The following is a 26,161-nucleotide window of genomic DNA, read 5'->3' on the forward strand; positions in this document are numbered from 1 at the left end:
AGTCGTATCCGACTATAGGCCAAATTCGAATTGGGTGCGCTAGCAGTTCGGTTTTCACTTCGGTCCTGGCGTTCATACCCAGCGTTTAGGGACGGAAATTGGTCGGATAGCGATAATTGATTAATGTCCATATACGCGGAATTGGTCGTTATCTCAATTCATAGATAACTGGTAGTCTTCCTAGTACTCCTGGCACAGTGGTGCAGCAGTCAAGCGATGCACCACTGTCCTTCGGTGGCACGTACTGCCATCGGGGGGACTTCTGTTGCTTGCGTTGCGTTGCGATCAAGGTTGCTTTTCGCGAGAAATTTCTCACAGCCTGCCACAAAACTGGCTTCAGCCAGGCAGACAGGCAGACACACGAACACACAATGACTAAATGCGGAGAATGGCCAATATAAGTTTAAGGAAGCCACGGCCAGTGTCCATGTTGCCTGTGCAGCCACTTTTTCATCTGCCGCCCGTATTCACTAACGAAGCATTTGACCCCACAAGTGCTAGACGCGAATCCGTTGTTCGTCGCTGGTAAGCAAAGATTGCGTTCGGCAATTAAGCTTCGTTTTCAAAACATGCAGCCAAATCCCTGTACGAGTCGTGCGTGAGCAACGCCGAGTGCAGCCACGACAACCCGAACGTGCAGTGCGTCGACTTCCTCTGCTACTGTCCGCTGCCCTACGTGCTCACCGAGGACCGACGATGCCACCCACGTGAGTCACGCGTTGGTCGGCACTTCCCTGGTATTTGATGAACACCGCTTACGAATCGTACGCATATGCACGGAATGCCCACGGCTCTCAGCAGCAAATGAACAAGAACGAATTATGTCACGTGCGGACGCGAGAGTTAAATACTATGTCCAGGTTTATTGTTCTATGCACACCCGTCCACATGTAAGCTCGCCTTAAAATATTTAGGTGGTGGTGACAACGTGGTGCAAAAAGTGATTGAAAAACAGTAGGCGGCATGAGATGCTTTTTAGTGTTTAGCAATAGCCTATCAGAAGAAAAGGCGCGTCAGATCTGTAATACTTTTTTTTTATCGTAGAAGCTGCGTAAAAGTCAGCAATCTTCAAGCACAATGCCTTACTTGCACTGTGCCTATTTCGTGCATAATGTCTGCAAAAAAAAATGATTTAATTAGCGCTACTCAGGATCTCAGTTGCTCACCACGTCTAGAAAAAAGTGCCAGTGCTGTTTTTTAGAATCATGTACCAAAGTAGTGCAATTTCTTCACATCCAGAAGTTCAAATATTTCCAAAAGAAATGGAGGCTGACGAAGGGCCACTACATCTCCAGTACATCTCCAATTTAGACATTAAATAGCACTCCTATATAAACACTCGTAATCTGCAGATCTATAGCACCAATTAAATATAACTATTCATCCCCCTATGTCATGAAGGAAAAGATACCGATGCGCTTTAAAAGATTTTATAAAGGATCGCTCGTAGTCAGGAAGCAAAACGCTATTCAGAACAGAACATTGCGAGGTGAATACCCGCGTAAGCTAGAGAGCAGCCTGTTTGTTAGACATAATATTAAACTAAGAATTACAATGCACAATATATTACTCACTCCTGGTGGTTTCAGGACGTCCTTTTGAGTTTTTGTGCTTCCTGAGAACCTACGATATTCGGGCGAACCTGCAAGGTTATATATTGTTCTCGAATTTTTTTTTCTGCCAAGCATGTCATTCTGTAAGAGACTTAACTGCTGGGCTAGTAGGCATTCTGACTTCACATACATCTCATTTATCGCGAAGAACTCAACACCAGAAAGGAAGACGAACACTGACGTTTAATTGCAAATAGCGCCCGAGTATGTCTTCGTTTCTGCTGTTGTCACCTTTGCACTATATTATATTTATCTATTTATTTATTCATTTATATATTTATTAGGTCCTTAAAGGCCCTACTTATGGAGTATTGCATGAGGGGTGGGCAAGGAATAAAGCAGTTACATTATGGCAGTTATGGTAGTCTTGAATTGTTGAAGATCTCTTAAAGAAGCGATGCGGCCGGGAAGGTCGTTTCAGTACAGGGCAGTACAGAGAAAAAATGATTTTTGGAATGTTGTGGTATGGGCACGCTGGGGGTAGACGGCTTTGGAATGACTATGCCGGGATAAATGATGGGCTGGACGGATGAACACGTTGTCGGATGGTAAGCTGTGAAAACATTTATGATAATGAGAAAGGCGAGCTAGTTTGCGGCGGTATGCTAGAGTATCATGTTCTAGTTGGGATTTCAGTTAGGTTAAATTGGTGCGGTAAGAGTACTTTGAAAGAATGAATCGCGAAGCACGATTCTGAATAGATTCTAGTAAATTAGACAGATTGGTTTGGTGAGGATCGAATATAGAATGTGCGTACTGTAGTTTAGGTCTGACGAGCGATGCATAAGCGATCAGCTTGACTGGAGGAAGAGCTATAGCAATATTTCGTCGTAAGTAACCCGAGACGCGATTGGCAGAGTTAGCTATATGAGTCATGTGGCTTGTCCAGGTTATGTCACTGGAGATTTGAATACCTAAGTACTTGGTAGTGTCGATTTGAGTTACAGGACAACAGTAAAAGAGTTAGGAGATGAGTAGTTACGTCAGCGGTGGAAATAGAAAATAGGTTTTGTTGACATTTAGTTTCATGAGCCAAGTGTCGCGCCACTTTTGCACTTTGATGAGATCGTTCAATAGGACAGTAACATAAAACAGATTATTTATGAAACGGTATATCACAAAATCATCGGCAAACAGGCGTATGTTAGATGTTTTAATATAAATCAGGAAAAGTAGGGGGCCTAGTACAGCACCTTGAGGAACTCCTGACTGGACATGGGAGAGATTGGATGAATGGCAGTTGGCGACAACAAACTGGAGGCGATTAGTTAGGAAATTGCTGATGCAGTTGAGCACACAAGTGTCTAGGTTAAAACCTGACAGTTTATACCGGACTTTGCCAAAGGCTTCCTGAAAACCTAAAATAAAGGAGTCCGTGCATTAAAGTCAAGGCCGGGGTGAATATAACGAAAATAAAGTGCAAGCTGAGATTCACAAGAATGGCCTTGACGGAAGCGATGTGGTTAGGGTGATGAGAACGTTGCAACCCTAGAATGAATAATACGTTCCATAATTTTCGAACAAATGCTTGCGATAGATATCGGTCGGTATTTACTGGGGCATGAGCGGTACTCTTCTTGAAGGCAGGAACGACGTTCCCAATCCTCCAGTCAACGCGAATGGTACCACAAGTTAGCGACTGCTGAAATATGAGCTACAAAAGAAAGCTACTGACATGTTTAGCATTTTTAAGAACTTAAGCATTAATTCCATATGTTCCAGCCGAGGAAGAATTCTTTAGAGTATCAATGATGGATATACCACTGGGGTTGAGGTTATAGGATACATTTGAGGATGAGCATATTCCGGTGCCAATGCTAGGTTTACAAGGGACTCATTACTGAAGACAGCACAAAATGCATCATTTAGCACATGAGCAACATTGTGTTCAGGTACATTGCAGCCATCGGCACGAGAAAAAGAATTATTGGTTGAAACAGAAGGATTGATGGTTATCGCAAATTTTTTTCGGTCGTAACGAAACATACAGGGCAGAGTGTTTTTGAAAGAGTTGTGTTCGGAAGCATTTAACGATTTCTTGTACTCGTTATGCACGCAAAAATATTAGTCTATGCACTGTCGTTGTCTGAATGTACAAAAGTCCTTTTTTTCTTGTTGTTCAAACGTTTTAGTACTGAGTTGAACCATGGCGACTTCGCACGCTCAGTTATTCAAATAGTGTTCATGTATTTAGTGATTAGACGTAGCATTTCTGTTTTTAAAAGTTGCCAGTTAGTTCAGACAAGACGCTCTTGATGACTGGCTGCGTAAGCTTCATAAAACGGTGCTATCTCATCATTCATACGTACATAATCACCTTTATCATAGAGTGTTAAGGTTCTCTTATTTTTTATGCTTCTAAGTGCACTGCAGTGTTGAGAGCCGCAGATAACAGCGTGATCGCTAGGGGAGAGAAGAAAGGTAAGTGGAGAAAAGATATCGGCATTGGTTGTTAAAATGAGGTCCAGAATAATTAATGAGTGGTCAGTGATGCGATTGGGTTCTGTGAACAGTTAGGATAGACCGAAAGTCAGGCACGTATTTAACAATCGACTTTGGGCGTTGCATTTAGACAAGGTGGAAACCGGATTAGCTCGTGGAAGCGCCATTCCAGTATACAATTTGTCGCAGTGAAAACGGTGAATAACTTTTCTTAGTTGCTAATGGCTGATTAGCAGAGGAATGCCCTTTGTGGAGGTTGCTCCTGATGCCGCTGTAACAACATTCCTCGCCCGAACACGCAGCTCCCGGGTATGGCCGTCGTACCTCGGTCGTGGTGTCCCTCGTCATGCTGTCACTCGCAGCGTTGCTGGGGTTTGCCTACCTCTACCATCGGTAACTGACTCCTTTTATTACGTACTCGAAAGGAAGATCACTTCGGAGATATTTCCACTCTTTCTTAAATGTAGTGGGATATGTGTTCGAATATATATGTTCAAATCACACTGAATAGAAATCCAATTAAAGCACACCGGAATTACCAGATTGTTATACCCTTGTCACACGGGCATTGTAACCGCGGTTACGCTTAACTGCGGTTAGACGATTAAACCGCGGTTTAAGAAAACCGTCAAACCAACCCTGCCATACAGAAATTAGTCCCACCACTCGACGACTTGACCATGATCACGTGTTTCCCACTTCGACATAACTAAAATTACAACATTTGCAGTATTTGTTTCTGAAAAATTGCTTAATAGCAATTTGCGGCATTTTTATTTGCTTGAATATGCGTGTGTAGCAGCTGCAGGTAACTTCAGTGTGCATGAACTTCAATATGACGCCGTTTATTAAGCGCAGTCTTTTAACACTGGGTCTAGTCGGCTTTGTAGACATTATAGTTGCCAACTACCGCCGGCTCTCCCGCATTTCCGCTCACGACCCTCGCAGTACCTGCGTGGTTTGTACGAGTTCATTTTTGCGTGCATCGTTGCTTGTGCCCACAGGATTCGAGCAGCAGACGCTATTATCCAGACGCAACGGGATCGCAGCGCCTACGATGGCTGCGAGCGAACCGGCTTCCGAAAATCTACAGCGTGAAGATGAATTCTGGCTAATGTTTACGATGCAACAGGCTGCCCTTCAGCGCCAGCGTGTTCAGCTTATAGCGCTCCTAGCCGAAATTGAGCGAACGGAGGAGCAGCGACGATGTGCGGAGATGAGGTGCCGCCAGCTCGAGGCTGCTATTGTGCAATTATGTCCACGCGAGCGGAGGCTGTGGGCGTACCCGAGAGGGAACTCTTGGTACGAGACGACGGTGCCTCATCTTCCAGGCAGCGAATTCAGGACGCATTTCCGGGTGACTCGCAGTACATTTAGGTACATTTTGACCGCATGCGAGAGCGTGAGAAGACAAGACACAAACATGCGAAAGGCTGTACCGCTGCACAAACGTGTTGCAATCGGCCTTTACTGTCTTGCCACGTCGGGCGAAGACAGAAGCGTCAGCAACGCTTTCGGTGTGGGCAGGTCCACAGTAAACGAAATTTTCTGGAAATTCTGCCATGCTGTTGTGCTGTTATTGGAACCGAAGTTTGTGATGTTCCCGAGAGCTCACGAGTTGGCCGAGCACATGTGCCAGTTTGCTGCAGTGACTGGATTTCCGCCAGGCGTAGGCGCCCTAGATGGATGCCACATCGATGCGTGCCCACCTAAAGAAAACGCAGTCGACTACTTCAACTACAAAGGATGGTATAGTGTCATTCTTCTGGCAGTGGCCAATCACAAGTACAGATTGCTGTACGTCAATGCTGGTGCGCCAGGTAGGAATCACGACGCTGGTGTATTTCAAGTCTCAAGGCTCCCGCAACTGTTGAGCAGCGAGCTGTTCAGCAGAGAAGTAAAAATTCTTGATGACGTGCCAGTTGGGCCTGTCCTGCTCGCCGACCAAGCGTTTCCTCTCCAGACACACATGATGAAGCCTTACTTGCAGCCGGGTGCACTAGGATCTCCGACACAGTCATTTAACTATCACCTTTCATCTGCAAGGCGCGTTGTGGAAAATGTGTTCGGAAGATTGAAGGCCCGGTTCCGCATGCTGTTGAAAGGACTAGAGTGCGACATACACAACGTGACCACTGCCATTCGTGCTGCCTGCGTACTTCACAATATATGTGAGCAGATGTCCGATCGTTGTGATGTGGCTTGGCTTGATGCAGCTCAGGCTGAAGAGCAGCGGCGCCCTCAGCCAGTATGCACCAGCAGCCGATGTGATGCACCAGGGGTGGCAGTTCGGGATGCCTTAGCAAAACACATTGCTGCTTCAAATTGAAATATGCAATCAGTGTTGTGTGTTGCGATAGAAGACTGGATTTTATGCATGAAATTAATGTGCAGTACGCTCAGTGGTGCACTGTTGCACAAAACAAGCATGACACAACATCACAAGATGATGATAATGTGCACATTTGTTTTTATTTCTTTTTTTCGGCCAAGAAGTCCCCCATCATGTCAACCATTTTGTTTTGAATGTTGTTGGACTCCTGCAGGAGCTCCACTACTTTCTTTTGTAGTTTTCTACTTTTTTTGGCTGCCTTTAAAGCTCTGTTTGACTGTTCGCTATGAAAGTGTAGCAGTTGCTGCACTGCAGATGACGACTGTCTCTTTCTGGCCTTGTCTGCACATGTGATGGTGGGCCGGGCACTGGCTGGGGAAACGCTGCTTGGCCCAGGGTCAGCAGAGCTGCTCAGTGCTCTATTGCTTACGTCAGCAGCAGTGGTATTCAACCTGCTGGTCTCCTCATTTCCTATCAAAGCCTCACTTGCAGTTACATCATTTTTAGTAAATGCGACTCTTCCCCATGACAAGAGCTCCGCATCCTCAGGCATTTCAGCCACCACTGGCACCTGCACAAGACAACCCCATAACATATAGCATTGTTCCTAGGATGCAATTCTTGCTATGCTGTGCAATACTTACTGGAGGCAAGAATCAACTTTATAGTGCTCTCTTGCACCCATAACTGGTGTTGAGTGTACAAACTCACTGCATTACAAATGAAAAAATATTGACACTGCACGTGAGCACAAAATGCTCATGCAGAATGAGTGTGTTAATAGCCTTCTTAAGTTCCAACTACATCTAATAAAGAATTGGCACTGAAATCTATTGCCTGCATTCCTGTTATGTTATGCTCCACAATACGTATGTTGTACCTGTAATGGCGTTGGCCGGCCAATGGTGTTGAAAATAATATAAAATTTCTTGGAAACACAGAGGCCGATGCAGCGGCTAGGCAAAGACATTAACACTGTCGCATCTGGCCTTCCATTCTTGAGGTGTGACATAACTTGTCCTTTTTTTTTTCAAGTATACTATGCCTTGTGCCTATCAATCAATGAAAGGCACAAGGGCATTTGCAGGCATGATGATGTCTTTCCCACAGCAAACATTCTCTCTCCACTATCCACAAGTACATATCTATGCCCATTTTGCTGACAGCTGTAAAATATGGGTTTCAATTCAGTAAAAGCTGCAAGCAATGGGCGAACGGAAAGGAATGTCAAGAGTAGCTTGGCCCTCATTAAGCATAAAACGAAAAATAATCCTTCATTTGCACTTTTGCACTGCATTTCAGTTCTGTTCTGCGGTGAAAACAAGAAATGCATAGCTGGATCAGCAGTGTTTCCTTTATGTTGCTGTACATGTTAACACAACTAAAATACATGGACCAAAATGGGTTCCGAGCCTTTCCACCCTCCATATCCATGCAAATGAGTTTCCATATTACCAGGCTCCTAATACATTGAAGACGTTTGGTACCCAATAAAACACTATATCTCAAGTTGTTCATATTAGTGGCTATCATATTAATGGGACACGACAGTGTCTTATATCACAGCTCCGGCTGATCTCTTGCTTTACCAGGCAAAGAACTTTCGTAGTTGGCAAGGCGCGGAAAACACGATTAGGATCATTTTTCTTCCGCCTTGTACCTGTTTGCCATCTCGAGCACATCAAGCCATGTGTTTACACATGTCGATTTCAAGAATAAACATAGCTTAAAGTTTACGCTGTGTGTGTGTCCTGTCTGCGTCAGTCTTTCTCACTGTTCAAAGAAGCATAAGCCGTCAACTAGCCCGCACGTCTACCCTTGTCAACGACTATGTGTTTACAATAAAAACTCGCTGACCTTAGCATGTAAACAGCTCATACAATCTTAAACCCACAATCTAGTTTTGTAATCTGCATTTGTTACAACAGCGTGCGAAATGACCCTTTAGCATGCTATTTGAGGAAATGTAAATCACAGCCTACCTCCACATTTTCTTCAATCAACATCTCATCATTCATTGGGAGCGATCCCAGAAACCGGTGGAGGTGCCAATAGAACGGCCAGTCTTGTCCGCCTGAGCCGGTGGTGGTGCCAGTGCGCTTGATCTTCCTGTAATAAGAATTACCACTACTGCACAGATGCAAATAAAAAAAATCCAAAACTGCCATTTCACTGAAAAAAAAAACCTTCAGTAAATGAATGTATCTGCCGTATAAAATCAAACCAATGCTCAGCTGGCATGTGGAATTTCAGTGAAACTGTGAACGTAGCGAAAAGATGCGACGACAGTGGCAATGACAGCGCACTGTTGGTGACGCAACAGCAGCGTAATTACATTAGCACTGCGGGTGTCAAGTTGGAACAGGTACACACCAGTCATGTGTCTTAAACGAAAAGAAACATGGATCGCAATTTCTCGTGCATCAAGCGGAGCCTAGGCCTCACGTTTTTCTTTTGTTGTTGTTGTGGTGAACCACACAAAGCTCACACTAAACTACAGCCCCCTCACGGCTGCATGCCGCTACGCAGCGTTCAAACCACAGACCAGCACTCGAAAGCAGCATGCATAGAGATTGCAACTTTACTTACCGATACTTTTTATGCAGGTTATCTATTTTTTGGCGGACCTGCTTGGAGGTATACGGCCCCTCGCCGTGAAGCCCAGCACTCAGCTCCGCTGAAATCGAAGCGTAAATACGCGCGTTTCTCGTGCACGCACGCAGAGAAGGCAAGTTTTCCTCCCAAAGCCATATTAATGTCATCGTCACATGGTGCGACCACGACACTCTCTTCATATCAGCCCGAGACTGTTGACTCGAAACGCATGACACTGGCATGGGCGCCGCCATGTTTACGGTTTGAGCGACGAAAGCGAGGTTGCCAAGCTCGGTTTGTGCTAACTGCTTTTAGCGGGCTAACCTTGGTCGGTTCTGCCGTGTGAACAGCAGCAACTACGGTTTGCGGTAACCACGGTTTCGATAACCGCGGTTAGGAGTGCCCGTGTGACAAGTGTCTTATAGCCTGAAGTGAAAAAGGTTAACGCATACTTGAAACGTGACGCCATGTCTTACGATTATCCTCAAAAGATTTAAGAGTGGAAGTATGAATTTAGCGAAGACCGCGCATCTCATTGTTAAATTTTACGTTACAGCCTACTGTGAATATACAAAGCTAACGTTCTCATTATCCTTTCCATCAAACTACGGAAAACGAATTTGCCGGGAGTACCCCTGAGATGCAAAAAGAGGTATTCGTTACTAACCAAAAACAAGGTGCTATACATTGCTAGACACCAGAAGCGAAATGTCGACATAGTCGGGACATGTAATAGCCTTGAAAGAATGGCTTTGATATGCTATGATAGTTAAGTTGATTACTCGACAGCATTATTTGGCCACATAAAATTAGCAAGTTTGATTCGATGGCGTGGCCGCAGCTATCTTAAAAGAGCAATAACTGCGCAAATTATAAATCGCCCAAAAGTATCACATAAATTGCCCGGTAATGCCGCGCAATGCAGGTACAGTCTTGGTCAAGCCTTAAGGCCACAGCGTTCCGCTACAGCGAAATGAATCTTCCTAAAATGCGGCGTGCAACTGATCATTCAAAACACATGTCAAGCAGGAAGCTTCTCTACCGCAAGAAGAAACCTTCTGCTGCCATTTCAAGGTCATCCGGTCTCTAATAGTGTCTTAATGGCTCTGTTATGCGGCTGAAGAGAAAAGCCTTTGGCCTTAAGACTTTGGATCAAGACTGTACATCGCCTTCATAGATAACGAGAAAGCATTTTACTCCTAACCACAATAGTGATGCAGGCTTTGCGGAACCAGGATGTCCAAGGGGAATACGTAAAGGTACTGGAAATTGTCTATGCCGGCTGCGCAGTCACAATTTTCCCCACTGAGAAGGTGGTAATAGTAGTAATGGTTTGGAAGGATAATAATAAGGCAGAGACATGATCTGTTCAGTACTACTCGCCGCCTATTTAAATGACATATTCAGAGATGTGAGTGGAAGCGCTGGTGATGATAGTCAATAGAGAATACCTTAGTAATCTGCGATTTGGCTATGACATTGCCTTGCTCAGTAACTCAGAGGACGAGTTGCAAAGCACGGTCGCGGAGCTGTACAGGCAAAGTGGGAGGTGTGTCTCCAAATTAATGCAATGCAGTCTGAAGTAATGTGCAATATTATTGGAAAAGTGCAGTATACTAATATAGGCTGCACCGGACCACGAAGTTGAAATAACTAGAAGAATAGAAGTAGGGTGGATTACGTTTGGTAGGCACTGCCTGGTAATGAATTGCAGGTCACCAGTATCCTTAAAGATCGTATACAACAGATGTGTACTGTCAGTATCACCTATGGGGCGGAGGTTTGGGGGCTAATGAAAGGTCTTAAAGTAAAGTTGACGGCTGCAGCGAAACATTGAAATCAAAATGCTAGGTGTTACGTAGAAAGCACACAAAAGACTTTACCTAATTATTGTTATCGGTGTTAACTGGTTTTCTGCCTCTTTAATAGCATGTTAAGGCTTGTCCGTCAGAAGAGTTCCCCTAATTAATATTATCGGTGGTAACTGATTTTCTGCCTTTTTAATGGCATGTTAAAGCTTGTCTGGCAGAAAAACAACCACTTCTTTAAAACCCTAAATTTAAAGCTTTTCCTGCTGCTTGATTGAAAACTTGTGGAGTCCATACTGGTAAGATTTGATAGCCGCCGCTTTGAAGTGATTGGCTGTTCAGCGTGGCCTCTCTGATCAGAGACTGAATTCGATGTCGACGCACGCCGTTTACTTACGAAATCTCACAGGGGTGACGATACCTGTGCGTCGTTTTCGGTCTTTTCAGGCTTACAAACGCTCCGTTTTCTTTCACAGTGCCCGCTGTGTCCTCCGAATGGCGTAGTCTATTGACACACGTGAATTCAAATTTCTCCTCATTGTCAATTTTAACAACCGAACGTGCAAGGAAACAAACACGAGTTAAGGACGTCTTGCACTCTAAACAGAAAGGAGTAAAAGGGTAATAAGTTGTCGAAGAGAAAAATATGCAGCGCAAAAAACGCATGGACGACAGAAGAAAGACAAACACAAGCGCTGACTTGTGTCCATGCGTTGTGTCCTTTTGTCGTCCATGCGTTTTTAAATAGGTCCAAATTACCACCCTTCATTAGTAAGTTGTCCTCTAGCGCACACCCTTGCATAACGTGCCAGGGAACAAACATGAGTTAAGGACATCCCGCGCTCTGAACAGAAGACAGTAAAAAGAGAGTAAGTTATCCCCCTTCCTTTTATAAAAAATGGGAGTTGTATATAAAGGGTAGTATATAAGGGGAGTTGTCACACTCCCTTTTATAAAATGGAGTGCGCTAGAGGACAGCTTCCTCCGCTTTTACTCCCGTAGAGAAGTATTCGTGTTTAAAGTGAGTGTAGTAGAAATCAAGACGAAATGCACATTGGCAGAGCATGTAATGTGAAGGCAAGATAGCAATAGCCCTCTGGGGTAACAATGTATTCCAAGAGAAGGCAAGCGTAGTAGAGGGCGGGTGAAAGTCAAGTGCGCGGATGAAATTAGGCACTTTGCGGAGGTAAGGTCGCGCCACGCGCACAGAACAGAGTGACCTGAAAGGATGTGAGAGCCGCCTTCGTCCTGCAATGGACCTATTTAGGCTGATCGTGATGACTCAGCAATCTCAGTGACTGAGTCGCATGAGCAGACAAGACAGACTTCTCTAATTCACGCTCGCTCGCTGCCACACAGCAATGATGTTATGATCGGCCTGTAGCTGAGTACGCGAATTTTTTGGTGCCGATATATTGTGACAACGACAGCAACGTGCTAACCACGCAGAAAGTCTTGTACATACCTTTCGCCTGCAACATCGATTTGCGGCTTCTGTCAACACAGAATGCTGAGCCTGGTGGAAAAACTGCAAACATTTGAATTACTATCTACCTAAAGACGCAGTAGGGGTGATTGTCTTTTGCGCTCAGGAGATGCGATGGACCGCTACGTCGCTGTCCTCTATCAGCGCCAATTGCATTGAGGTGCAGATACTGCATATTAGCAGTTCACTGTCGAACTATCTGCGTTCCACCGTCAACAGGGTGTACCGCGAAGGATGGGTCCCATCGGAGCCCAACGTGGTGGCCGTGATGTCCACCGACACCATACCAGCGCCCACATCGCCGGTGCGCCCTGCACCACGTTTTATCCGCCGTCCCAATTCCCTCTTTCCTCCTCCAACGCCATCGCCCGAGGTGAACCTCTCTTCCTTCTTCTGAACTCAATGTCACCCGCTTCCGTCCCCTGGCTGAAGCAAGACCGTCGTGTCGCGCTTAGTTAGTGCTCTAGTAAGTCCAATTGCGCCTTGAATATTCGGACCCTAAAAAATTTATATTAGACACCTCGACCCTGTCTCTGTTCGTGCTCATATCAAGTATTCGACGGTTTTCAATGTCTGTTTGTATATGAATAGGTAAATGAACGTAGGCTCTCATTTCGCAAATTGCTTTTTCAAGTCTGCTGCTTCGTAGAATTCATGTGCTTGTTTTATAGAACGTTGTACTGTATACTTGTCACTACATCACAGAGTCGTTCCCATCAGTTCTACCTGAAAGCGGGATATTATCGCTCTTGCAAGGCTGTGTTGAATGTTTCTTTCTCCCCTAATGCTGCGCTCCTGGCCAAGTTCTTCTATTGGTGACTAGTGACTGAAAACTTGTTTTCATTCATTCTTCTCCACCCAGCCATCGATAACCAACGAATTCTCTTCATGATACAAAAACAGTTGATACCTTCAGAACATCGCAAACTGACACGTTCAGTTCAATGGACGCAAGTTTACTTGAAAGATCTATCGCTGCAAAAAATGGCTTTCATGAAATCAAGGGCTTCATATGAGTGATGATTCCCTAGCATTAGCTGTAAAATTGGAACTGTGCAATTCAGGTCTTTGATATAAGGCGACAACAATTCGGTGAAAACAAGCTTTATGTCTACTTGATCCTCTGACGTTTCTTCGCTATTAGAATGGGATAAAACATGATGGACTTCACGGCCGGCATGAGTTACATACACAAAACTGCTAATAATGACTTGTGCAGCTGCAAGAGGGATCAGATATATTCTACAGGGAAGCTTTTCCATGAGCAGCGCAGGAGAGCTGACCAGAAATTTTGGTATAAGATAACGAGTAGTCTAACCTTGGAATCCTACGCCACTGCCTATTCAAATAATCGCTTACGTATACTTTCCTGCAGTACTCAATAAGATGTCCGTGAGTAGAATAAATGCTCGGCTGAAACTCATTACACAGCGATGGATTACAGGCGCATTAACAGTGCAGATGACTAAATACTTCATTCAGGGCCGCATAATTGACAAATACTTAACTGGTCTCCTGAAAATCCGTAATTTCCTCGCCACTTGAGGCGAGACATTATCATACCAAGACAATTATCAGCTTTCGTTTTTAGTTCTACCAATCGCTCAAGCCGAATTCAACTCACAGGCATCACCCTGTGACAAAATCGACCATGCGCGCAGCCAGTCGGCAGCGACGACGCCTAAAAGTGGAGAGCAGTCTCCCGGCCCGGAGTCTGACCACTGCGTCAGCAGCGGTGATATTCTACAAGAGGACGGCACCAACATTTCTGTCGGTAATGGCCTTGATTCACCCTTGCGTGCTTGCTTTGTTTCTTCACACCCCATCATGTCCAGCATTCTCGGGAAAAAAAGGTTTGTAAATGGGAAAATTGTAAGACACTCTCATGAACATATTGAAGTTAATGGTCCACTATTCTGATACGTAGCCAAACCTTTCTTTTAAAGTGTTTCCATCGATCGCGTCGAAGAGTTACGACTGCCATAGAAAACCAATGTGGAATCCTTTTGACGATAGCAAAAACGTGGATAGAAAAAATATATGCAAGAATGCTGTCGGGTGATCTGCGGATATGTTGCCTTCATAAACGATTTCCCGCTCAAAAATGCTTTTGCCCAGAATTGTTGGGTATGAAGGCACCCGCCTGGAAGAACCGATGTTCACTACAAAGACCATTCAGCGGTGCTTATGAAAGCTTTGCTAACTAAGTCGCTTGAAAAGCATTAAGTCTTTTAGCAATAAGGGACGTTAACTGCCTATGAAAGTTGGACCGAGCGCTTTGAGGCATTCGTTTATAATCTTTTAGGCTCGACTGAATTTCCAAACTTCCTTCAAATTCGGGAATTCCTTCTCTGGGTGATTCTGGGTGATTCTTTCATAAAAGACGTCTTAGATGAAGCGCCACTTGGTCCACCTCATCTTCATTTCATAACGTACGCTAAGGAAATCGCTTGGGCACTTCATGATTTCTTGTGAAAGTCACTTTAGCCATAACTACGTATAAATAACAATCACTTTTATGTATAAAAAATAAATACAATGCTTTCGGTTTCATAAAGCATAGCAAGAACTACATCCTCAAAAATTACTGTCAAAGTAGGACAAACGTATCCGCTAGATGATATGCTGCTGTCAACGTCATCCCACAAGCATGATGATGTTTTAAAAATTCTTTTCCTCCCAAGCTGCTGCCCGGGGTAAGAGTTCACCCGTCGTTTCCGGCACTGCGGATAATTTTTTATTTCCTGAATTCTGCAGGCACGCCGTCTGACGATAGCCGGCACTCTCCAGCTGGCAACTGCTCCCCAGAAGAAGCAGCGTTCTCGCCTTCTCCCAGTGGAGACGCATCCAGCAGTGCCTCGCCAGTTCCTTCAGCAAGTCGTCCACAGTGAGAAAGAGGCTGAAGAGCGTTGTTTCTTCAAGCACAAACGATGATGCATTGATAAGAGTGGCGCAAGGGAACCTTGGCCATGGAGCGTAATGGCTGACGTGCTTTTTTTTTCGCGATGGGGTCAAAGACATGATATATTTGCCTAAACATTTCCCCTCGAAAACCAACAGCCCCCCGCAAGGCAAAGTTCCTACCGTCAGGAGAATCCGTGTGTACCACACTGCAGTTCGTGGCGACAGGTACGGCATGAGACCTCACATCTCCCACATAAGAGGCGGACACTCGAACCACTAGGCTACCGCTGAAGTCCTTGCATGAGAACTTTCTATGCAAGAGAAGAATTTTGGAAAGTTGCCTTTCAGCTCCCTTCCTCGGCTTCTAACCAAGATTGCAGGGATTAAGTGGGATGTCGATGGCAGAAACGAAGTTCGGCCATGAAAAAATTTAGCAGCTGTAGACTGTTCACGCTGTCTTAAACATTGCGGTTGCTGCACGTATGGAGTACTAAGCTTCAGTGATCGAGGTTTCGCGTGCTTTCTCTGATATAGCCTCGCCTATGCAAGATGTTTGCACGAATACTCACTGTTATTTGAAGATAGTGATTTGAATAATGAAGTCCAATCCTTGAGCATTTAAGTATCACTCCTCCCGTGCAAAACTATTCTGTGGCCGGCTTTACGTAATTGGCCCAAATAGCTATAGCTTTTCTTGTGGCCGTCTTTAACTGCAGTTTCACGCGGACATACTTTCCTTTTAAATCTAAACAAAGCTGTATTGTTTCGAAACTATAGCACAATGGCATAGACCTTTCAATCACTGGCGACAGACACTTCTCCGGATATGTATAGATCATCATAAAATGCCATAGGCCGACACAGTTTTCTATAAATTTTTTCCATAGACACCGATAGGCTCTTTTTGTATGGGGTGCACCCTGTTGTAATTAAGACTTCCAGCTGGTCATACCTGTCCTTTCCGGTTGCTTATCACAAGGTGGCTGGCTGTAACCACGGTTGGAGCGGCCTTATTCGGTGCACGTCTAATACAGAAGTCACCTGTTTGCGTTTCGTTATCGACGCACGTTAACTGCTGCAAATGGTCCAAAGTAACCTCGGCTCTATTACGGCGTTTCTCGTAGTCTATGTACAGCTTCTGGATACTAACGCTGAAATACCACGAAATGCCTGATTAAGTAAGTATCGTTATCACATTTAGAGAAAGCTACATTGTTTTTGATGCTGTGGCGCAAGAATATTCCGACACCCCATGCGTGTTAAGCCTAAACCGAGCAGCCAGACAGCGCCTGCAGGCACCTTGACAAGAACAAGCCAGTTAGGAACCCATGTGTCCTCGATTCTTTACTCCCAGCTACCCGGAATTCATAGTTGTCATTCCACCTTAAACGGTATAGATTTTGCGTTGAAGTTTATCAGATCAGGCTCAAAAAAATTTTAGTGCATAGGAATCATAAATTTCCAAAACAATTTCAGAAACACTGCGACCGTTTAAGGACCTTTCAGTTTTGCGGTTTTGCGGACAACAAGCAGTAATAAAAAAGTCTCCAAAATTGGATGTTTGGAACCCTTTTAGATTTTTACCTGTCCCGTGTATACAGTATTTCAAATATTTTGCTGTGTGTAATAAAAGAACTTATAATTTTTTCCAGCGGTAAGTGTGTAGCATTTCGTTTTATAACGTGCGTGAGCTCGTCTCCACCGTGCTTCCCTGCTCTCGCAACGTAGGAAGTGTTCGTATTAACATCCTAAGGCACGTTAGTGTAACGCTGCAACGTGACAGCGAGGTCACGGCTGGCTGTATACACTGGTCGCCACAGGGCTTGCGTCATTGTCTCCCAGTCGGGATACAGAAGACGCTACACCGATGCACAAGGATGTTGTGCTTCGCGCGTGCGATCGAAAGAGCACACGCATAACCGGCAGAGATCCGAATGACGTGGCCCGTATACGCATACACGGACTGGCTAACATCCACAGCACATTTTGCGCATTTCTTCAGAAGCAAAAAAAAATATTTTTTTCAGGTTTTGAAAGTTTTATTGGTAAGACTAGACGGCATAATGTTAATTTATAAAAAAAAATGTCATTCCTTTGCAGACATCTCGAACTATGTTGCGCTCTTGGGAAGTCGTCGTACTGGTCAAGAAATATAAATTTGTCCCCGTCTATTTACAGGTTTTTCTCGACAAAAAATAATATATACCTGATAAACGCACTTTTAACTCGTGCTTGGCTTCTCATTTCGTACAGTGGCGTTTAAAGCAAAGTCGTCAGGCTTGCCAAAAAAAAGTGAACTTCGCAAAGTGCATGGACAAAGGACTACACGATGAAAACGAGAAGTAGGTTACTGTGACTGACTATAGAGGCAACTTTATCAACTTTTTATAAAACGACTTTTATCACAGCCATTTTTTTTAGGAAAGGAAAATTATTTTGGAATTTGAGCACTCGCTAAGTATTCCGAGCTGTTGCACATCCGCTCCAATGCATCAGCACCAAAATCTAAAATCGCTTAAGCTCTTCACTGACATTTCAGAGTGCTTATTACGTAGCGAGCAAGCTAGTATAGGTAAACACAATATAAAACATCGATGCGATGTAAAAAAATCTCATCTGAGCCTCACTAGGGGCACCTGTGGATGTCCTGTAGCCTTGGTGGACTGATCCGTGACGGACAGTTGGAGAATACGCTTAAGGTCTGTTGCCTAGTGGGTTAGACTTTCAATTCTGAGCAGTTTGACACCTTTGAACGCGTTTTTCGTTTGTTCAATTGTCTCAATTTATGGCAATTACAAACTCTAAACTTTCTTAAATCGCATCATCACGCATTGCCCTTTCCTGCTGTGCATCTGGACACTTTTGAATCGCGTTTTCCAATTTTTTTATTCCGTTAATTAATCAGTTGACTACAACAATTTCGTTCACTCGTCGTGGTCTATCACGCACCAATCAAGCATTTATTACTATAGCCACAAATTACCAAGATACGATTTTTTTACGCAGCCCCCGATTTACGTTGTCGGTTCGGATCGCTCCCGTGAGCTACGCTCTAACTTAACTAGTAAGTTTATGCCACATGAAACCCTGAGCCACATGACACAATCTTGAACATTCTGCGGCAAACGGTTGGCATAGTACGATTTTTTTACTGAGCCCCCGATGATTTCCGACACGCGGTGCCAACTACGCCGCGGCTTTCCAACCGAACGAGCTGTGTACGCTAGCGGGTAAAATTAACAGTCACTTATTATACAATACACTGTAATCAAATACGCTGCCGGTAATCGTAGCGCAGCAGTGAGCCATAGCCGCTCCGAACTTAGCTGCTGAGCGGTATTTCCACCTTTGTGTGGCATGGTGGGTTTTTGCGCCACTGTGTTTAAACTTAACATATCGAAAGGCCAGACATTTCTGAAGTACAACGTCAAACAAGTATCAGTTTTTCAAAATGTGACACTTATTGCAGATGCGTGAGAACTATCGACAAGATTCAACTTACTGTGCCTGCAAGCGCAAAACCTGAAAGGATTGTTAATTCGTCTTGGTTAATAAATTTACAAAAGAGCACCAACAAGATAAATATGGAAAACGCGCAGAAATGCGCGTCTTTATTACTTCCGCACGTTGCACTATCTGTAGAAGAGATCAGGATCATGCACTGTTACTAACGTTATTAAATAGCGTTGAGTTTTCGCTTTTTATGCGCATGTCAGTGTAGATCAGCACCGACTAATAAAGCGATACGCTTAGGCGAGAATTGCTGCCGCGACATTCCAGCGGCATGGGATATAGGAATTAAATTTCTGCACGGTACGGTTGCATTCCTCATATCCTTACATGTAGAGGCGAGTGGGCAACACACCACCGAAAATTCCGTATCACCGCGGTCCTCTCGTTATTTATCAGTATTGGCAAGTTTTGCAGAATTATTTTGCTATAATCATCGTCTCTCTAAGCAGGTATGTAAAGGCCACATGAAGCCATACGGAAAAAAAATTATCTTAGAATTTCAAAATGTCGACTTTTTCCCAGTCCCTTGGGGTTGCAAAAGAAATTTCCTTCTAAAATCACGAAAATATTTTGTGTTGCAACGAATGCAGTGAAGCAGCAAGTTGGGCTAGTTGGGCTAGCTGCATTTTTTGGCACAGTAAGGTTCTGTCCATCATCTTGCAATGAATGTATACGAATCATGGTGAGTCAATTCGTATGAGAAACATTGTACTCAGACAGAACCCAGCACTGTTTTCTTCTATACCCCTCAATATACCAGGAGGTTGTAAAGCCAAGACTTCTGTGTAGACTGAGTATGCGGTCCATTTGAATTTTCCGCCCCCTTGACAATTTTTTTATGGTGTAGCAGATGTTACTACAATTTGGTCACGCCAAGTGGGCCTGCGATTTAATTCGACAAAATTACATGAACCTCAGCTTTCGGATGCGGCTGTAGCTGGGGACGGACCAAGCTAGGCCCATTATCATAAGGTTTTTTTACAGCTAGCTGTTCTCGGTCGCCGAAACGAGTGCACAGCTTAGGTTGCAAATAGACTTTGTGGTTACTCTCCACATTGTCATTTCCTTTACGGCTCTGTGGCGGGCGCTTTCGAGACACCAAAACGCACAGTGGCACCGGCGCTCCTTGAAGCCTAATTTTGCTTTTTTTTCAAAGTTAACTGTACTGGTCGCTTTTTGAGCCTCTATGCTTATTCCACTAACGAAATCCAAGATAGCGGACTTCATAACAACGACATTATGTTAGAGCATTATGTTCTGCTTTTCGCGTATTGGGCCTCAGCGTTATGCGTTATAACGCAACTTGTAACCAACTGTTTGCCATGGTAAGCCAGGTAGTTACATATAGGAATAAAATAGTAACATGCGACAGCGTCATGCTCGAGCACCACAGCTAGAATTATGTCGATCTGTTGTACATACCCCTGTCTGTTAAATTTCGGTCACTTAGTGTAGACATTTTTGTAAAATATGTGGGCCAACCGTTTGCCGCAGAATGTTCCGAATGGTGTCATACGATTTAGCATTTCGTGCAGCATATATCTATTAGTTGAGTTAGAGACTATCTCGCGGCAAAAATTCGAACCTGCGAGCTATATTCCCCAAAATCCACGTCATTACGAACCTTCTATACTCATTGCGGCTCAACCGTTTGTCGCACAGTTTTCGGGGTGGTGGCACACAATTTCGCGTTCCATGCAGCATATACCTCCTAGTTAAGTTAGAGTCCATATGATGCCAGGAATTCAAACCGCCGTCCTATGTTAGGTGTGTCAACGATCAATATTCGATCACTGCCTCAGCGTCGGCTCATTTCTTTTATGCCTTCTTCAGGCTTCTCGCCACCTAATGTTTTCCTTATCTACAGGCTGCTCCAGTATTAATAGCCACACAGTTTGAGCCTTCAAATAATGCTTACTTCATAATTCACGTGGTGAAAAAATGTTTTCTATTTTGAACTAATTTTTCTTCAGGGGTACATACAATAACTATAAGATATTCTCAAATTTAGTAACGAAATAACCGAAAAATTCGTCTTTTTGTGAAAACTAGTTGTTTCACTTCTTATTCCAGTGTAAGGAAACAGTGAGAGAACATTGAACAAAAAATAAAATATATATTTACTTTGCACTCTGGTAAACGTAAAAATGTGGCGTTTTGCCTCACATGCGGGTTCCTGCAATAATTTACCCGTAAGAACGCCAAGAGCAAATCCTCGTAAACTTTACATCGTTTGAGGCGTATAACAAGTTTTAATAAATAAATGGTTATGTTAAGAGGGCACCTTTTCCGTCACACAAATTAGTACTCAAAAAGATGGTCTCTAAACTTTATCTCTTCTTTAGCGCCTCTCTCGTGCACAGAGTCCCAGTTCGCCTCAAGTCCGTATGTCTCATTGTCGCAAGTCTTTCCTTGGAAAAGACGAATCTCTTCAGCTTTCTGTTGAATTTGTGGCCACAGAAGGCCGGCAATCTGGGGCAAACATTCAATAAAAATGACAGCATGCTTCAAAGTTATGTAGCGCTAACTGAAATAATGTTCCCGTCCGGCTTTCGTTGCGTTTGTCCCTACATTCCTTAATGCATCAAAAATGAATGGGAGCACCCTTAAGCGATATTGGTCGAGAACAAAGTGTGCATGAAAATTCTCGTACACGGAAACCACTTTTATGATGAAAGGAACCTGGCAGCGAAAACTATAAATATCGGCAACATTTGAGGTGGTGTGACCATTTTGTGATCCAAGCAAGTGCTTGTTGCTAGAAATCTCTTCTGACTAAGGAGCACTGGTAAATTGTTGCAAGCATATTTGCTCAGTCGCTCGGAGTAATGTATCAATTCTAAAGACTGCTGTTCAATATAATTTCGAAAACCCAATAGCCCAGATAAGCTACCGACTGCAGTCGGAGCCAAATCTTCAAGACAGTCTTGATTCCCTGAGGTGAAGCGCTTTTTTCCTCTCGAAAGCCGTGGCCCAGTAGCTGTTACGCACGCTTCCACGACACAGGAGCGAGACGCCTGAGCACAGACGCAGCACCGAGCCGGCAAGTCCAACGACTCCGAGGAGCCTCTCCACGCCAGGTTTCGACGAAGGCCCACGACCTTCACTGCCCGGCTCACCCGTACTGGAAATGCGGTCCATCGCTGGCAGCTTTATCTCCACGAGGTAAGCCTCGGCCAGAATCGTTCTCCACGAAGAATTAATTATCAAGCAATACAACATACGATGGTTGGATTACAGGTCCAATAGCACATAGCACAAGGATAAGACCAGCGTCAGTGTGTGCGAACTGTCACGTGATAGTCAATTTGCAGTCACATGATTCGTTACAACAACGACGACTTCTCTCACGCTTCAAGTGGGACACTAAGAGCTTCGCTGTGAAAATTGCATATATTCAGCCGCTTAATGTATACCTGATTGATTACGTAACCAGCGAATGCTGTTACTCCATATCGCTGTACAGCCTGGACTCTTTCGGAGTCATTGTGCCTGATCAATCAATCTTCCATGGCAAAATCAGAGTGCTTACGGACGCCGGATCTCGGAGGAGCCGGAGAGGCTCCAGCGTGGACGATTCCTTTATGCGGGAGCTCCAGGACCGGCTGCGGGTGAAGACGCTACTCGGCCTGCGTCGGATGCGTCTACTGCAAACTGAGGTAAACATCGAAAGGGATGACTGCTGCCGTTCGCGAAAAATCGTCATTTATAAAAATGCCTTCGGCTTGGGTTCTCGCTGTCTTTCAAAGTTTCTGCTTCTAACTTTCAGTTCCGTGTGAGGTAAAATGCAACCATGAGAAAAAAAGCACTTGAACTTTCGATGCCGTCAACGCCTGTGTGCTTTCCGATGTCAGTGTGCTTGCAAGAACCTCGTGTGGTCTAAATTCATCCATTTCCCTTAACTACAGCGCACCTCTTAGATCATGTGTTGCTTCGGGGCCATAACCGCAGCACTTCAGAATTGACTTCGTTACCTCACCACATAGACATGTTCGTCGCCATCCCGTAATGGCCTACAAATCACCCGCGCTCATTGAAAACTAGCGTTAATCACACTTGCCGGCACCAATAAAGCAAATTATTGCGACATACGGTCTCATTCAGAGACACATTCGCGCAATAGCACCCGTTCCATGAATTTTCACAGGCCAAATGCCGCAGCGCCAAGTTGTCAATGACGCGAGGGATATGTGATTTACACATAGCGCATCCCAGAAGGCGCCGACCAAATCCAGCAGCTCCTCAGTCATCATGACTCGGTGCATTCGCGTGGTACTTGTGTTTCAAAAAATAGCAATACTCCAGCATACCTGCTTAGGCGTGTGCAGTATGGTTTACTTCACCTCTTCGATAATCGCATCATGTAGGACCCACTATAGCAGCACGATGGCACTTTTTGATGTAAAATTCATGATTTATTGAAACGCGAGCGAGGTTTCCCTTGTAGTTAGCATTTGGCCGGACAAATACAATGATATACTGCTTAAGACAAGACACTCAATGTTTTGCTGGAAATAATATTCGGCTCACGTTGCCAGCGCCCAAAAATGTATCCTGGCAGGCGCAGGTCCACCACTCCGACACAGCGCGGTCCCCCACTCCGCCTGTACATGCGAACGCGACGACCACTATACCTGAGATTGGCTTCTCTACCGCATCGCCACCTCAGGCTAGCCCGCGCAGCTTCAAGAAGGTCTATTCACCAGCTCCACATGTCGAGGGGACCACTGTTCCTGAGGTTTGCTTCTCAGCCCCCTGCACGTCTGATGATGGTAAGTACATGGCTGCACTCCTTTTTAACCAGCTCACTAAAAAGCTAATGCATTGAAAAAGAACTCTTGCTTGATTGAGCAATATCAGAACACAGGCTTCTTCGTTTCCTTCATTCCATTCTAATGAGGCGTCCCCTTGCGCAAGCTATTTGCTCCCTTAAACGACTCGTTATAGGAGGCTCTTAGTTCCGCTGAAGTCATCGTGAGCTTAAGTAATGAGGCCTTTCGAAACGCACATCATGCCAGCCGCTCTAGGCCTCTCCACCCGGAGCTTTTTCGATCCTTCTAGTGACAGGCTTGGTAAATGCGACCTTTTCCTCATTCCTGGCACACCCTCTTGTGTGCGACCAATGGTTCCTTAGGCACTGGGCCAACTCTCCGATAAATATGTATTGTAAACAGATCGTGTGCAGAGGATGTAGTTAGGTTGACGACTATGATGATGATGATGACCGCTCATTAAGGCGACACGAACTCTCCCGTGGCTTTCGTAACTTTTTGGGGGCAAGAGCAGTAGTCGTCACATAATTAAGCCTGCGTACAGCGTAATTACCTTCCTCTACAATAAATTTCGACGATCTCCTGAGGAACCTAAATTTTTCTTTGCAGCGAAACGGTTTCTGTCGTCAGTCATTCATCAATGGATGCCTAGAAGCTGCTAGGCACAAGCGCTTTCTTATGCATCTCATTTTTGCTATCGTGTTGATTTGTTAAGGGCTGTTGTAAACAAGACGCTAAAGCCCCCTACCCACCTTGCTTTGTATTTGGGCTCTTGTAGGCGTCAATGTGTGAAAATTCATCTAGTACTGCTTCTTGCCCAGGATAAGGGCCAATGCTCTCTTCTCCAGGTTTAGTTTTTATTATTCCCCAATTTAGTTAACCTCTTAGTTTTACTTCCCAGAAATAGACGCCAGCTTGGCTCTTTCGAGCTGGTCACTGTTTTATCACTTCTGAGCTTTGCCTGTTTTTAAGGTACCGGCAACTTTACCCTGCTGTATAAGGACAGGAACATTAATTGCGCTCCGTGTCCCTAGTGTAACGCAAGCCCCTTTCGATGCATGACCAACTTTATTCAATGTTGAGCATGCACAATAGACGGCAGGTGAGCAGCCTGCAACAAAACCGGCTTCAGACAAACAGACAGACAAACACAAAACGGCTAAATCAGGGAATCAAAACTAGAAGTGCTAGCGCACTAAAACAGAATAAAAAGCAATAATAAGAAACAGAAGTTCCATGGTACATTACCTTGAGAGCAACAAAATTAAACCGTTCAACTGCTTGTTTTGTTGAGAGCATTGCGTTTATTTCTAGCAACAACCATTTTCTTTTCGTTCATCGCCAGAGTAAGTTTTAGTCCGAACTAGAGCCTCAGCAATAAGCTGAGAAGGTAACTGTGCGCTGCGCATATTGTTTTGTATTAAAGGCAATACCTGCGAATTAGCTGAGCCAATGTCACGGGATTGACGTCTTGACGTGGCGGCCGTATTTCTATCGCAACAAAATGCAAAAACACTGGAGTGCTGTGCGCCAGGCCAGTGCACATTAAACAACCTCACGTGGGAGAAGTCCGCCCGCAGCCCTCCAACACGAAGTTCCTCTTTGTGCATGTGCGGTTTTCAGACTTTAACGGCACACAGAGGACTCTTTCCTCGAAATATTCTTCTCAGCAGAATTTGCTCTGTATAGCTCTGTCTGGTTTGGGGCTATGTTAGCGTGCAACAGGAAGTAAAACACGCATTTATAGTCTAGAAAATTGGTTTAAAATTCTTTTCGTCAGTCGATTTGGGCTCGTGACATCCTGACCGAAAAGGCCTGGTTGGCACAATTTTGAAAGAAGTGCCGGCGTAGCAAAGCCTATGGAATAAAACACGCCAAAAATCAGTGTCGACGCGTGCATTTTACTTTCGCAATCGGCAAGGTGTGTATGTGTAAAGAGGGGGGGGGGGGGGGGGCTTGTATTTCGTTTTTTTCGTCGTTTCCTCGCTTATCAGAACTTCGTCTTCAGGGATGGCAGCTCCTTTGTGACTAGAACACAGTATCCTATCGATAGAAGTCAATTTGCGTTTCTCCCGCGCGTACCATTAATCTCAAAATTCCGCATGCATACATATATAACCTTTCGTACAGCACCGCAGAATCAAGCGGAAGACGCGGATTCGGCGCCAAAAGGAGATGAAAACTCGGGCCGTACTTCGGAGCTTTCTCACGCGGAGTCACTTCTGCCGTTGCCACTGTCAGTCTACACGGAAGAGGTGCCCGGACCAGTGGCCGACCAGCCCAAGGGCCGAACAGTCGTGCGCAGCGAAGGTGGGTGCGATGCAGGCTGGGCTACCTAAAACGGCAACATACTTGTATGTAAATCAATGAACATGCAGTGTGCAGCCAGTTTGCCCCGGCCAAAGTTAGTGCGCCAAAGTACACTCGTACTTTGAAGGCAATGCTTATTTTTCGGTACAAATGAAGCTGTTGCTAACAGAAGCCGGTGTGATTGTGTTGCAGTTTAGGTCTGAGCGCTGTTCACACTTAGTCTCAGTTTTTTTCTCAGATTATGTGCGCCAGATAATCTTTAAGCGAATGATTTCCCTTGAATTTCTCGCCGTCTATAGGATTCTGTTGATTTCTATGAAGCCGCACTTCCAACCGCCCATGGACTTCCATTTCAGCATAGAATTATTTGGATACCTTTCACGCCT

General features: G+C 44.7%; 1 long non-coding RNA gene across 1 annotated transcript; it reads left to right on the top strand.

Moving 5' to 3' along the window:
* The first annotated feature begins 627 nt into the window (after nt 1-627).
* Nucleotides 628-12,604, top strand: LOC144134932 (uncharacterized). Its single transcript, XR_013315305.1, has 3 exons — nt 628-707; nt 4,358-4,448; nt 12,496-12,604. It is a non-coding gene; the product is annotated as an uncharacterized LOC144134932 (long non-coding RNA).
* The last annotated feature ends 13,557 nt before the right edge of the window (nt 12,605-26,161 follow it).

This window comes from Amblyomma americanum, chromosome 5 (genome assembly GCF_052857255.1).
Source record: "Amblyomma americanum isolate KBUSLIRL-KWMA chromosome 5, ASM5285725v1, whole genome shotgun sequence".
NCBI lineage: Eukaryota > Metazoa > Arthropoda > Arachnida > Ixodida > Ixodidae > Amblyomma > Amblyomma americanum.